Source organism: Maylandia zebra, unplaced genomic scaffold (assembly GCF_041146795.1).
Source record: "Maylandia zebra isolate NMK-2024a unplaced genomic scaffold, Mzebra_GT3a scaffold11, whole genome shotgun sequence".
Taxonomy (NCBI): Eukaryota; Metazoa; Chordata; class Actinopteri; order Cichliformes; family Cichlidae; genus Maylandia; species Maylandia zebra.
In genome coordinates this window covers 1,146,397-1,160,152 of record NW_027490041.1, presented here as the reverse complement: position 1 = coordinate 1,160,152, position 13,756 = coordinate 1,146,397, and the positions used below count along the sequence as shown (strand labels likewise).

Here is a 13,756-nt window from a genome sequence, read left to right as displayed (position 1 = left end):
AACCATTTAAAATAGCACTCACCTTCCTTCATTTCATACAATATACAATATAAGCTGCAGGACTGGTGGGTGGGGGCTGTGCTGTCAGCCCCCCTGGGTCTGCTCCTCTGTGATCCTCAGTGGGCCAGTATGCCTCTCCTGGTAGCTCCATGGGGGATGGTGTGGTGGGTTGGTGGGTGCCATGGCGACTATGTGCGGACTTCACATTTTTGTCTGCTGTGACAGCTCCTTGATCTGGGCGGGGCCAGTGGGGTGTGGGTAGGTCCTTTGTGGGGCTTTGGACGTTGCCTGAATATTGTCAGGCAGCTGGGTGCTGTGCCTCGACCCTTTCTTCCTTTGCATTTGTGGTTTGGTGCCATAAATGCACAACATAGAAGAGCCACCTCGACGGGACAACACTCAGCGGTTCATCTGTCTCTCTTCCACAGCATGTCTTTATCCTGTCTTCCTTCTCTCACCCCAACCAATCACAGCAGATGGCCCCGCCCCTCCCTGAGCCTGGTGCCGGAGGTTTCTTCCTGTTTAAAGGGAGTTTTTCCTTCCCACTGTCGCCAAAGTGCTGCTCACAGGGGGTCATATTGTTGGGTTTTTCTCTGTATGTATGATTGTACGAGCTACCTTACAGTATAAAGCACCTTGAGACGACTGCTGTTGTGATTTGGTGCTGTGTAAATAAAACTGAATTGAATTAAGAAACAACTCTTAGATTCCTCACATGATTCTCCTGTATTCCTACGGGACGCCAAGGTAATATAACATGGAAGTGTGTCGCAGTGCCTGGTGGCCACATGTTACCCATAAACTGTCAACCTGACCGTGCTGTAGCTACGTCCAAAGACTAGTTAAAGATTAAAGCTTTTTGGGGGGTTAAATCTGACATAAATAAAGAAAGAATAACATTAAAGTCGATTCTTTTGATCACTGTAGTTCTACTTTGAGGATATGACGTGTAAAAACCCTCAGTTGTGGCTGGTGGATCTCACATTCCTGGTCTTTGTAATTCCAGTTCAATGAAGCCTCATTTTCACCTTTTTCCAGGTAAATTTTCCCAACTGTTCTAATGTCCATGCTGTGGCATTGTCCCATCATTTGTATTTCCTGTTAATGGATTTTTAATATGGTCTGGGAAATTACTATATATGAGTAACTTCCTGTTGTATTGCAGCTTAAGGCCATTGTCACTGAAATAAAGCCCGAGTTGTAATAGTTTGCATCCAGAACGAGGAAAAGGAAGAAACCCAAACACTGCTCAGTGGATGAGTCCGTCCTGGAATAAATACCAGGACAAAACTAAAAAGAAGAGCTTGTTTCCTCGAAGCAACAACAGAAAGCTCTTTGTCTCTACAGATGTTTCTGGGAAACACGTTAACAATATTTAAACATTTGTTCTTAATAAACGTTTTTACTTAATGATGCTTTATGATATTTCTATCTGACCTAATGCAGCAGCGTATCCACATGAACTCTGCAGTGTTTCTACCCAGAGGCCACCGTGGTCCTTCTTTACTAATGCTGAGGGTTTTCTCCCAGCCGTGATAGCCTTTGACAGGTAAACTGAGTCATTCCAGCCCAGTGCAAAAATAACCTCCCTGTCTGCTCTTAACTTCACGCATCGATGCTAAAACGTTGCATAACTGAACCTGCAGACTGTGATCCTGTAGCTGTCGAGGAGAGGGCTTGATGCCGTCCATCTTCTGCTCAATTAACAACGCCTGCAACCTTTTGAGCCTTGGTCCTGCTACAGTCACAAATATAACATCATCACTCTTTATTTGATCCACTACACTGCTGTCATTTCTGTTATGGCCCCACAAGGTCACTGAATCAACCCCACAGCATCACGTACAAGTTTTCAAAGCGGTGTTCTGATCTGCTTCGAGCTTTCATCATTTTAGCCAGCCCCTCCGATCTTCTCCAGGTAAACACTACAAAGAAAGAGTTCAGTCTGCATAAAACATCTTGTGCATGTCACACGATACAGCATCCACAGCAGTATACACTGCAAACAGCAGAAGCTCTTCCTTCTTAGCCTTCGGTCCAGCAGTGATGATCTCCTCCTGCTTTTGGTTCAGATCACCTTTCTCCTGAAAATCTGAGCTGGGCTTGACAAACCCTCAGCTCAGCGTGATATAAAGGTAGCTCTTCTAGTGTATTTGCCATCTCCTGAGCTCTCATTGTTACCATCTCACATTCTTCTCCAATCCATGGTTAGGGTGCTGCTCATAGGGGGTCATATGATTGTTGGGTTCTTCTCTGTACCTATGAAGCGCCTTGAGGCGACTTTTGTTGTGATTTGGCGCTATATAAATAAAATGGAATTGAATTTTCAGGGTCAAAGTTCAGAGGAAAGTTTGTTCAGCAAATGAATGACAATAAATCATACATGTTTGCTGATTCACAGGTTAACAGCCTGGAGGAACAGGGCTGTGTCGTTCCTGTGATGTGATTCAGCTTTATTTCAGCCACTCAACAAAACAACATTATATTATATTTAATATATATTAAATATGTGCCAACTGATTCAGTACGTTTCATGTAGAAATATGTGTGGCAACTTTTTGTTGCAGCAATGAATGTCTGCTGTGAGGACAGGGGGTGTGCATGTGTGCTCAACTCACGTGACACGTCATTTACGCAACATTTGGTCGATTTCAAAGTTACAGTGAGATAAAATCATGTTATGGATTGCACTCAGTATATTGTGCCGACATGGTGAGATTGTGTCTGTCGAGCCGAGGAGAGCGTCGCAGTGCCAAAAGCTGTAAAATGAACTATCAGGCTGGAGTGTGCTGCCACAGCACAGAGCAGTCACAGAGTCCTGCAGGCAGAAGAGGAGTGATCGTGTTAGCCACCTTACAAAACAAAAAGACATGAAGTGAAAAGCAGAGCGCAGAGTGAGGCAGAAGAAGACAGACTGGGCCAAGTCCTGCATGTGCGAGAGCGAGCGAGACCCGGGACAACGTCATCCGCCTCGCCTGGACTAGTCCGCCGGCCGGAGGAGGGACAGTGGCTGCACTGTGCAGCCGAAGACTCACTTTGATCGCGCAGGAAACGAGCGACGCAACCGGTCCACCGTCCGTGCAAACTGCGCCAGGCAGCGTATTGCACGCTGGAGGACACCGAGGAAAGTCACAGTAGGAGCGGCGCTTAGTGAGAGGTGATGTCGGGGGGACATGGCTTCTTCTCCGGTCACCCCAGCATCGCTTGAAGGAGAAACACCTTCACCCACCGGGAACGAGGAGCCCGCGACCACCCGACAGGTACGACACGCCTCCGAGACCCTCTGCGCGCCCGGTAACGTTGTAACGTTTTACCGAAGTTCATTCGCAAACACACCAGTTTAAGATGGACCCGAGAATCAGCACACGGGAGCACTGGTGTCTGACTCAGCAGAAACGGCACGACGTGCGTGTAATGCTTCGTATTTGATAACGATGGAATAATTCTTTAAAATAAGCACACAGATAAACACTGGTGGGTGGAAAAGCTCGTGTTTTGGTGAAATGAGTCCCGCCTAGTCCGGTCTACACCTCATTCAGCAAACATCTGAGTCACCCTGAGACGCCAGTGCGCGTCCTTGTGATGCAAAAAGCCGTAAGTGACACGCTGTTTACACGCAGGAGCAGTTTAACACATGCAGGTTGTGCCAGTAGGCGTTTCCTTCAATGTGACACCAAACGTGTAAATCAGTGCTGGGAGCGGATGTTGGACCTGATCAGTCTTAATCTGACAAACTGTAGTTCATGCTCTGTTTCTAATTCAGCCCCATGACAGACAACCAGCATGTTCTCCTGTCACGTGTTATTGACACGCACATATTTAGTCCGTGTGTGGGATGTTAAAGGTGAGTTTGTTCAGGGCACGATCAGACTGAGGCCATTTCAACAGGTGCAAGGAAGTGTTAGTGTGGTTACTACGGCAGCACTGATGCCCTGATGAGTGCACATGGCTGGAATGAAAAGTCAATGCTATGTATAGCATGAACTACTTGTTGTCTAAGGCGGTGCAGAGAGTGAGCAGGAAATATCTGAGGTTGGATATTTCAGTACATACAGAGCTGTGCAGAGACATTAGGATCTTAAACTATTGTCTGTATCTGGCAAAGCGAGAATCTGAGCCTTGTGTACAAACTGTCTGGTGTTTGTTCTGGCAGCAATATGAAACTACTGTGCACAGCATGCTTATTAAGATGGCCCAGGACCAGGTCATCTTGCAGGATGGTAGTGTTACATCGAGAAGGTTCCTCTTTAATTGTTGGATTTCTGTGTGAGTTTTCTCCCTGTGCCTCTGTGGCCTCTCCCCACAGTATCTGTGTTTGTGTTTAAAGTGTTTAAAGTACAGCACTAGATGATCGTATGGGTGAATGTGACTTGTTGTAAAGCACTTTGAGTTGTTGTCTATATAAAGTCTAAATGGAAATCCACTTATGTGCAGAGGACCAGAAGATCCAGCGCATCGAAATAAAAAGTTCTTTGCTTAAACAATGAATTGTGCGATAAAATATTAATTTACAAATTCATTTTTAAGTTATTTTATTTATTCAATACAAAAGTAATTTATTATCTAGTAATTTAATTGAAAATAAAATTCTGTTGGTTTTTGTTTTTTGCCCTTCTCCCCCGTCCCTCTTCTCAGCTGTTTCTCTTTCTTTCTCCCCTTCTTTCCCCCAGTCAAGTCTGTCCCATATTCAGTAAGTGAAAATAAAATAAACAATAAAAGGTGAATCAAATGGACCATTACGGCAAGGCTGGGATGGTCAATTTGGTAAAGTAAATCCGTTGGGCATCTTTCTTTGCCTTTAGACAACAATTCTGATGCAAAAGAGCCAAACGGGACAGGCAAAAAAAATAAATAAATAAATAAATATTTATAAATCAGTATTTGAAAATAAATAATTATTCCATTAATAAATACTTCAAATCAGAAAAAAAAAAGAAATAAAATCTCAATAAAAACCTCACATCAAAAATCCTTTTCCTGTGTCGTCTCATGTCCAACATCTGTGTAGGCAGAGTGTAAACACAGAGGCTGAATGGCCTTTGGTATAGGTGCAAAGCTAAGACTGTCTAACCAATGACAGAGCTCCTTACCTCGCACCGGCTAATTTGCATTGCTCCGGGATTTTGGAAATTTATCCATTTATTCATTATGATGTGGTTCAGCATCATAATGCTGAACCACAGAAACACACACACACACACATATATATATGTATATATATTAGGGGTGCAACGATACTCGTATCGATATTGAACCGTTCGATACAGTGCTTTCGGTTCAGTACACATATGTATCGAACAATACAACATTTTTAATTTATTTTATCAACTTTCCTTCTGACGATGCTGTCTGTGTTGAGCGCTCAGTGGATCTGTGTTCGACTACTCCGCCTAGGCTGCACTGTCGAGCACAGATCCACTGAGCGCAGGGCAAGCTAGCAGACAGAAGCTAAGCTCGTTGCAACATGGCAAACTGAACCTCCCCCACCCTCATTCAGATCTGGCCTTTGGAACTATTTTGGTTTTCATGTGACGTATGACCCTGAAGGTAAGCGCGTCATGGACTAAAGTAAAACAGTATGTTGGATGTGCCACGCAATGCTCAATTACATGGGTGGGAACTAGTGTGTTAGCGCAGTTAGCTCGTTAACGTGTTGACGCCGTCCAGCCCCACGCACGGGGTGATCCGCGGTAGCTTGTTAACGGAGATTTGCCGTGTTGTGGCGTTAAGGTCATTTCAGATTAACGCTGACAGCACTAGTGGGAACACAACGAATATGACTGCACATTTACTCCGACATCATCCTAGTGCAAAGACAAGAGGAAGCAGACAAAACAACAAGCACCATGCTACAAACTTTACCCGAGTCATTTAGACAGCCGTTAGCACATGATTCTCCTTATGGGGACCTGATATGTTTAATATGCTGCTGAGAATATAGCCCAGAGTCTTCTCCCACCCCCATTCTCTGCGGCCTGCTGGAGCGGGAGGGCTAGTAGGAGGAGTTGGCCGTCCGACTGCGGTCTGGGGTGTGGGGCCTCCCTGCTGCTGCGGAGTCGGGGTGGTCTGCCTCTCCCCACCGCAGGGAAAAGGGTAACACCACCTGGGTCTGGGTGCAATTCCCCCCTCCAGGGACAAGGGTACCTAGACCCGGTTTGTAGAGTACGCTTGGGGAGTGTGATTGTGTGTACAGCGTCTCTTTATGTCTGTCTCCACGTTGGTTGAGTGTGGAGTGAGTGCATATGAGAGCATGAGGGTGGGAATGGATGTTTGTGTCTGTGTGTGCCTGTATGTCTGTGTCTATATGTCAGGTTGGGTATCAGACGCCACCTCTCTGGGGACACCTCAGGCCCTCCAAGGTTTGGAGGCCTATCTCCACCCACCACCACTTCCCCTGCCGGTGGCGGACTCCCTCAGGTGTCGGTGTGTTGGTGGTTCTTTGTGTCTGGGGGTGGGCGTCCGGGTACACACCGGCTCACTCCTTGGCGGCCGCTTGTCGGGGCCTGGGGCCTGGGGCTCGCTCGGGCCCCTTTGGAGGTGGGGTGCCCCCGGCCTCTCGGCCTAGGGCTCGGTCACTCAGGCGCAGCTGGGGGCCGGCGGAGCTCACGGGCGCGTCACTGCAACCCCCCCTGGCTTCTGCTCCGCGGCTGCTGAGTGAGCCCTCGTCTGGGACTCTCCTCAGCTCTTACTGGAACAGTGGCGCGGCTGCCCCTCTGTTGGTCTTCCATGGTCTCTTGTGTTCTGGGGGCCTCTGGATGTCTGGAGTTTTGATCTCCTCCATACCCGCTTCACACCCTGGAGGACGGGGCTGTGGCCCCCCCACACTCTCTAGCAGATCATTACATGGAGAAACCTTTGGAATGCAAGCATGCTGATCCACACAGGTATGCACACATGGGTATTCACAGACGCGGACTAAAGCTTTCTTGGCTGCTGCCTCAAAGCACACTGTGCGCTGTCTATCTTGCGTGCTGCACAATATCGTTTATTACTTAGTAAATACTGATATCTATGACTAGCTAGTTTATTGTGATGGTGCTTTGTTTTCTCTATTATTATGTTGCTCTTTGTTGTTTGCTGTCTCCTCTGTTTGTTTGTTTGTTTGTTTGTTTGTTTTTTTTTCTCCATACAGGTGACCCAGGAGTTTTTTTTTTTTTTTTTTTTTTTTGTCTCTCTTCCCCCCCCTTCTCACCGTCTCTTCTCCCCTTGGGTTTTCTTTCTTTCTCTCCCCCTCTCTCTCTCATTCATTCCCCCTGTCCTATTTATTAAAAAAAAAAAAAAAAAAAAAGAGAATATAGCCCAGAAGAAGCGTATAGTAGAGCTTTTATTTTGAAAGAGACATTTCTCTGTAATAAACTCTCTTTTCCAAAGATGAGCGATTCCTCCATCAGATAGATTTATTTATTTTTTATTACTTTGTTGTATCGAACCGTGACACCAAAGTATCGAACCGAACCGTGAATTTTGTTTATCGTTGCACCCCTAATATATGTGTGTGTGTATTTATACATCAATCCATTTTCTTGCTTATGGAGTTCAGGGCCTGGGACCTACTCCATGTCAGCTTTCAGTGTTTATAAACATGAACATTATGAACTCATGACTCCCTTGGGAAGCCTATGGTTTTTCATAGGCAGGGGATATTTGTTTTATCACAGTTCATTACCAAACAGAGCAGGGTTCTAATTGATTTTTGGCTTTTAGGATATTATGTACAGGTGTGTAAAAGTGGAGTGAATATAATTACAAACAGCAATGCTAGTGGAGTGATGACAGACAGGGCGGTTGGGGGGTGGTGAACAGTTTGCCAACAGTTCTCCCCTGTAGAGAAGGACATCTGCCATTTCTTTTTCCTTTTAGTCAAACAATTCAGGTAGTGATGAAAGAAAATCAGACTGTGGCAGTGCTTGCAGCAGGTAACGGAGTGATAATGCAGAGTTTTTACTGCAGTGGACAGTCCCTAGTGTGACCATCGCTGGAACCAACCAGCTGATTTACACCATGGCAGCAGTCATCAGTGAAGTTCTTGGCTGCAACATGAACAATCTCAAGTAGCAATGCTACTGAACTTGCTGGAGAACTTTTAGTTCAGGCCACTTGATGAGTTTCACACAGTACTGTATATTATTTTATTAGGTTGGCACAAATGTAGGATTGTGTTTGTGATATCACGATGTGTCTGTTTCCTTTTCATATTACACTAAAGAGATCATCGCCTACAAGCCTGCCGTAAACGAACAGCATGTCTATAAAAGCCCATTCATCATCCAGCCCTCCTGCTCAAACACAACCATGTAGCGCTCATCCCTCCACCCGTCTCATTCAGCATCCACATACATGTTGCAGGGAACGGGAAATAGAGTAGAGCAGCAAAGCTTGATTTTCTTTAGGATTGGTTAAACTAAAAGACGTTGACAAGGAATTTTAAGGGTTTTAGGAAGCATAAAACCGAAATCAGTTGTATTGGATACGAGTATAAATGAGTGCTTAGGCTCATGCAAGAAAAAACATCTTAGACAGGATATGACAAAACGTACTGTGATACAATTCTTCATTACTACAGCTCATTGAGTGCTTTTGTAAAAAGTCAAATCTGTGTGCTCCATTAAACCCTGTAGAAGTTGTTTCGAATGCTGACAGTGGACAAACAAAGTTGTCATTTAGCTTAAACATTAACAGTAGAAAAGGCCCGATAGGAATCTAACATCCTTGGAATCAAGCTGTGGGAGTGAGTTTTGAAACCTTTCTGTAGGACTGCTTTAAACTTGCCTTCTTGGTGATGTGTTGTCTGATGTCTTGTTTGACTTGAGCAGATTCTTTACGTGCTTTAAGTTTCTAACACATTTGCTTTAACCAGTAATTGAAACTGCTGAGTAGGAAGTACTAAAGTGGGTGTTGAGCATGTTGGGTGTGTTCTTATTACCTGTTTCGATGTTTTCTTTTAATTGAAAGCGTTTCATGAATATGAAATGCTTCTGCGTAATGTTAAACGTTATAAAATATTCTTATGATTTAAACTCTGTATTCATGGCTTATTCTTTCCTGGCCTTTCCTGTAAGCACTTTTATGCTCGGTGGTAAAATATCACAGAACTAGCAGTTTGGCGAGTGTCATACCGCCTGGATTAGTGGCTCAGCTGGTAATTCAGAGATTTATGTAGCTGAGTTTGCTGTGTCATGCTGATTTGGGGAGACTGGACACAGACCTGAGTCATTCTCTTCTGGGTGATCACAGTGGTTACTCTCCTCCCTTCCTCATCTCACCCTGCAAAGAAATCTTTGTTGTTCTGCCTTGACCTCTTCCTCTGTGTTAGTTTGCTGTCCTTTCATTAGCTAGCTTTAGGACTTCTCCTCACCTCCATGAATGTGTCCCCACTAATCCCATTACATGCTTGTCCTTGTCCCACATTTATCAAACATACTTTTTAAAATCAAACAGTTAGAAATGACATTCATTACTTCATTATGTAACATGTCCCTGTGATCTAAACAGCCTGTTAGCCCTCGGAGCACATTTAAGTAAATTGAAATAATTGTGCCGATAAATTGGATTTGAAAGCTCTTATTCTAATTTTCTGTTTTGATGATATTTGGGATATGCTGTTTATGTAGAACAGCTAAAACTAGTTCTTTATATTCCCATATAAATGATAAACACACATTATTTACAAAACACTGCCCGGTGGACGCCAAAGGACGGCCTGTTTTGATTACGCTGGGATCTTTTTGGAGCGCACATTTTTGGTCTACGATCAAAGCTGCCACACCACGCTGGATTAATCTCCCAGTAGCTGAGTTTATGAAGTCATAAGAAAGGAATGTCCCACATGTTCCTGCTGTTACACCATATTTGGACTGGGACACCTTTGCTAACCTCTGTTGCTCAATGACACACTGATTTGAATCTGAAGGCGCTGGCGACATATTTGCAGCAGTGTGGGTTCACAGAGGCTGTTTAGACTCTGAGCATGTGACACACCAGTAGCGTGCCACGCTGGGCCTCTCGGGGTGGCGTACAGTGTCACTGTGTGTGTCTATTTAAGAGTTTGTCGTGTAAATGAGGACAACCAAGATATGTGAAGTATAGAGTGGTGTACCACAGTGACAGGTTAATGTCAGTGTGAGTGTGTGTAGCAGTTTGTGTGGCCAGAGAAGGTCAGCAGCCTCCAGAGGACAAAGCGCTTGTGTTCTTCCACAATCGCCCGTTTGATCAGACAGATCATTTGGCATCTGTCAGGCTAAAAACAACACAACATGAAACCAAGCATACGCTCTGCAGTCCTGCAGCTAACTCCTGACAGTCTGTCTGCTGTAGGCTGAAGAAATCAGGGGCTCATTCATCTGCACCTGTCAGCGTCTTTATGCTAACAATAGATCAAACAGTATGTGTCCACAGGATGTGTAATGTTGAAGGTTACCGTACATCCTTATCTCCAGCACTGAGAATCAGTTATCACTGATCGCTGTCTCTGCTTTGTTTTGACATGTTTCATATTTATATATTTCATATTTATAAGGTAAATACCCTACAACATTACAGAGAAGAAGAAGTAACCCCAGGCTCGGTGAGGGGCAGCCATCTGCCGTCACCAGCTGGAGGTGATGAGTGGAAGACTCGATAGGCCACTCTTATTTTCATCCACTGCTTCGTTACCTCGACACGATGTTTTGGATCATCGTCATGCTTGAACATCCATCTTCATGGGACGAAGGTTCCTCGTCACAGTACGATACGCGGTCCTGTCTATTGGCCCCTCCATGCAGGGAGGTCATGTTGTGCTCTTAGCAGAAAAGTGACCCATGTTTCCACCGCTTTACTGTGGGGGTGGTGTTCTTTGGTTTTTAGTGATTGTGAGGACGTTTTCACAGACAAACCATCACAAAAAAAACCCCATTAAGTGCCAAAATAACATAAACCTGTAGTTTTAAAATTTTTTAAAAACTTCTCAACAGAAAATCTGTTTAAACAAAAAGGTTTTGACCTGCTTTTTAAAAGAATGGACAGAGTCAGCTGTAGACTGGTGCAGAGCCTTGGTGGTTTCTCTAATCCAGCACAGAGGCCAGTACATTAATCTAAATGCAGTGACACAAACGCATTGATAATTTCTTCCAGTTCAGCAGAGGAGACCATGTTTCACAATTTAGAAATGTTAGGAGTGAGATAAAGATTTTACACAGTTGAAACTCAGAGAAGACTCAAACATTACACCAAGATTTTGAATGCTGAACTTAGCATGTGAACAAAAACAGAATAGAATGCGTTTTATTGTCACTACACACATGCACAATAAGCTTCAGAGCATCTCCTATTCAGTGCAGACGTGGGAAAGAAAGAGGGTGAGTTGCACAGTTCTGCAGCACTATCTACAAATATAGAAACAAAACATAGTGCGATATATTTACAGTGTGGGTTACTGCACGTAAATTAAGTGTTGCACAGTGGTGATGATAGTTGTGTAGTCTCTGTTTATCATGTGTGAGTTCAGGTTACGGGTGGAAAAAACTGTTGTGAGTCTGTGGGTCTCCTTGCTGATGCACCTGTAGCGCCTCCCTGAGGGAAGCAGGTTGAACAGGTTAGAACCGGACTGGAGCTGTCATGGATAATGCTTGCTGCTCTGCTGAGGCAGCGGGAGGAATAAATGTCCATCAGGGAGGGGAGAGGGCAGCCGATGATCTTCTGTGCTGTCTTGACCACACTCTGAAGCCTCTATCCGCCTTAGTGCAGCTGCCGTACCATACCGTGATGTCAACAGCAGGTTGGAGTTCAGCTTGTACTTCCTGAAGACTCTCAGGAAGTGCAGCCGCTGTTGGGCCTTCTTGACGACCGCTGAGATGTTGTCTGTCCAGGAGGTGTCAGCAGAGATGAGGACACCAAGGAACCGGGAGGTGTGGACCCTCTCTCCACACACTCCCCGTTGATGTAGAGGGGGGTCAAGTCAGTGCCTCCTGACGTTGACAATGACCTCTTTGGTTTTCTTAGTGTTCAGTCCCAGGCTGTTTTCTTGGTTCTTTACCAAGATGGTGCCGCGTATGGATGCCCTGGTGCTTCAGTGCGTTACTTTTGTCTTGTTTTTGTGCATTTCTTCTGTGTCTGGGCACTCCTCTGGATAATTCAAAATTCAAATTCAAATTTTTATTTGTCACGTACACAGTCATACACAGTACGATATGTAGTGAAATGCTTGGACAACTGCTCGTGACCTAAAGAAAACAAAAAAGGAAAAGGCTATGAATAAGATAGGAAATAAATATGAAAAATTAAAAAGGGTAAATTTAACTAGGAAGGAATAAAATATAAATTAAGGTTAAAAATGAAATAACTGTACAACACAAATTAGAATGAAGGGTAAATTTAACTGGGAAGAATAAGATAAAATATATAAATTAAAGTTGAAAATAAAATAACTGTACAACAAAATACACAATATAGAACTATATAAGAATGTATGAAGAAATCTAAATATAAATAAATATATACACAATAACAGCAGCTGTACAAGTATTAACCGGAAATGAAGAATATAGTGACCAGTGTTGTGCAAAACCAAAGTCCAGAAAGTCCAGTGTGTGTGTAAGAACCATATGTGTGGGTCAGTACTGTGTGGTGGTGTGATTGAGAGACCGTATCGCCTGTGGGAAGAAGCTCCTCCTCAGTCTCTCTGTGTTGGTCTTCAGGGAGCGGAATCGCTTTCCTGACCTCAGCAGAGAGAACAGTCTGTTGTTGGGATGGCTGAGGTCCTTCACGATCTTCCTGGCCTTGGTCCAGCACCGCCTGCTGTAGATTGAGTGCAGGTCAGGGAGCTCGGAGCGGATGGTGCGCTCAGCTGACCGCACAACCCTCTGTAGAGCTCGTCTGTCCTGCATGGTGCTGTTCCCGAACCAGGTTAAGATGTTTCCCGCCAGGATGCTCTCTATGGTGCACGAGTAAAAGTTCCTGAGCACCTTGGAGGGCAGTTGGAAGTCTCTCAAGCGTCTGAGGTGGTAGAGACGCTGTCGGGCCTTTTTCACCACAGTGTTGATGTGACAGGACCATGACAGGTCCTGCGTGATGTGAACTCCGAGGTATTTGAAGCTGTCCACTCTCTCCACTGGGCACTCGTTGATGACGGGGGTCTGGTAGTTCCTCTCCTGCTTAGTGCTGAAGTCCACTATCAGCTCCTTTGTCTTACTGACGTTTAGAAGGAGGTTGTTCCTCTGGCACCAGTTCTCCAGATTCCTAATCTCCTTCAGGTAGGCCGTCTCGTTGTTATCAGAGATCAGGCCCACCACGACGGTGTCGTCAGCAAACTTGATGATGGTGGTGGAGCTGGTAGTGGCCACGCAGTCATATGTGTACAAAGAGTACAGCAGGGGGCTCAGAACACACCCCTGGGGGGCTCCAGTGCTGAGAGTGGTGGAGGCTGAGACATGTCCGCCCATCCTTACTGCCTGTGGTCTGCCAGTTAGGAAGTTGGAGATCCACTGACACATAGATGAGCTGAGTCCCAGATGCTCCAGCTTGGTGGTGAGTGTGGAGGGAATTATGGTGTTAAATGCAGAGCTGTAGTCTATGAAGAGCATTTTAACATAATTCCCCCTTCTAGTGTCCAAGTGAGTGAGTGATGTGTGGAGGAGATGAGAGATGGCATCGTCTGTGGAATGATTTGGACGGTAAGCGAACTGTAGTGGGTCCAGTGTGTCTGGTAGTGAAGAAATGATGAAGTCTCTGACCAGGCGTTCAAAGCACTTCATCACTACTGAGGTGAGGGCTACAGGGC

General features: G+C 45.0%; 2 protein-coding genes across 3 annotated transcripts in view; one reads left to right on the top strand and one right to left on the bottom strand.

Moving 5' to 3' along the window:
* Window positions 1–13,756, bottom strand: part of LOC112432846 (protein NLRC3) — a 154,899-nt gene that overhangs the window by 36,447 nt on the left and 104,696 nt on the right. The window lies entirely within an intron of this gene.
* LOC112432463 (uncharacterized) overlaps window positions 2,635–13,756 on the top strand; it is a 43,650-nt gene continuing 32,528 nt past the window's right edge. For both annotated transcript variants that reach the window (XR_013096311.1, XR_013096310.1), the window contains exon 1: window positions 2,635–3,260. The gene's annotated coding sequence lies outside the window, so the exon portion shown is untranslated. The remainder of the gene's footprint in view (window positions 3,261–13,756) is intronic.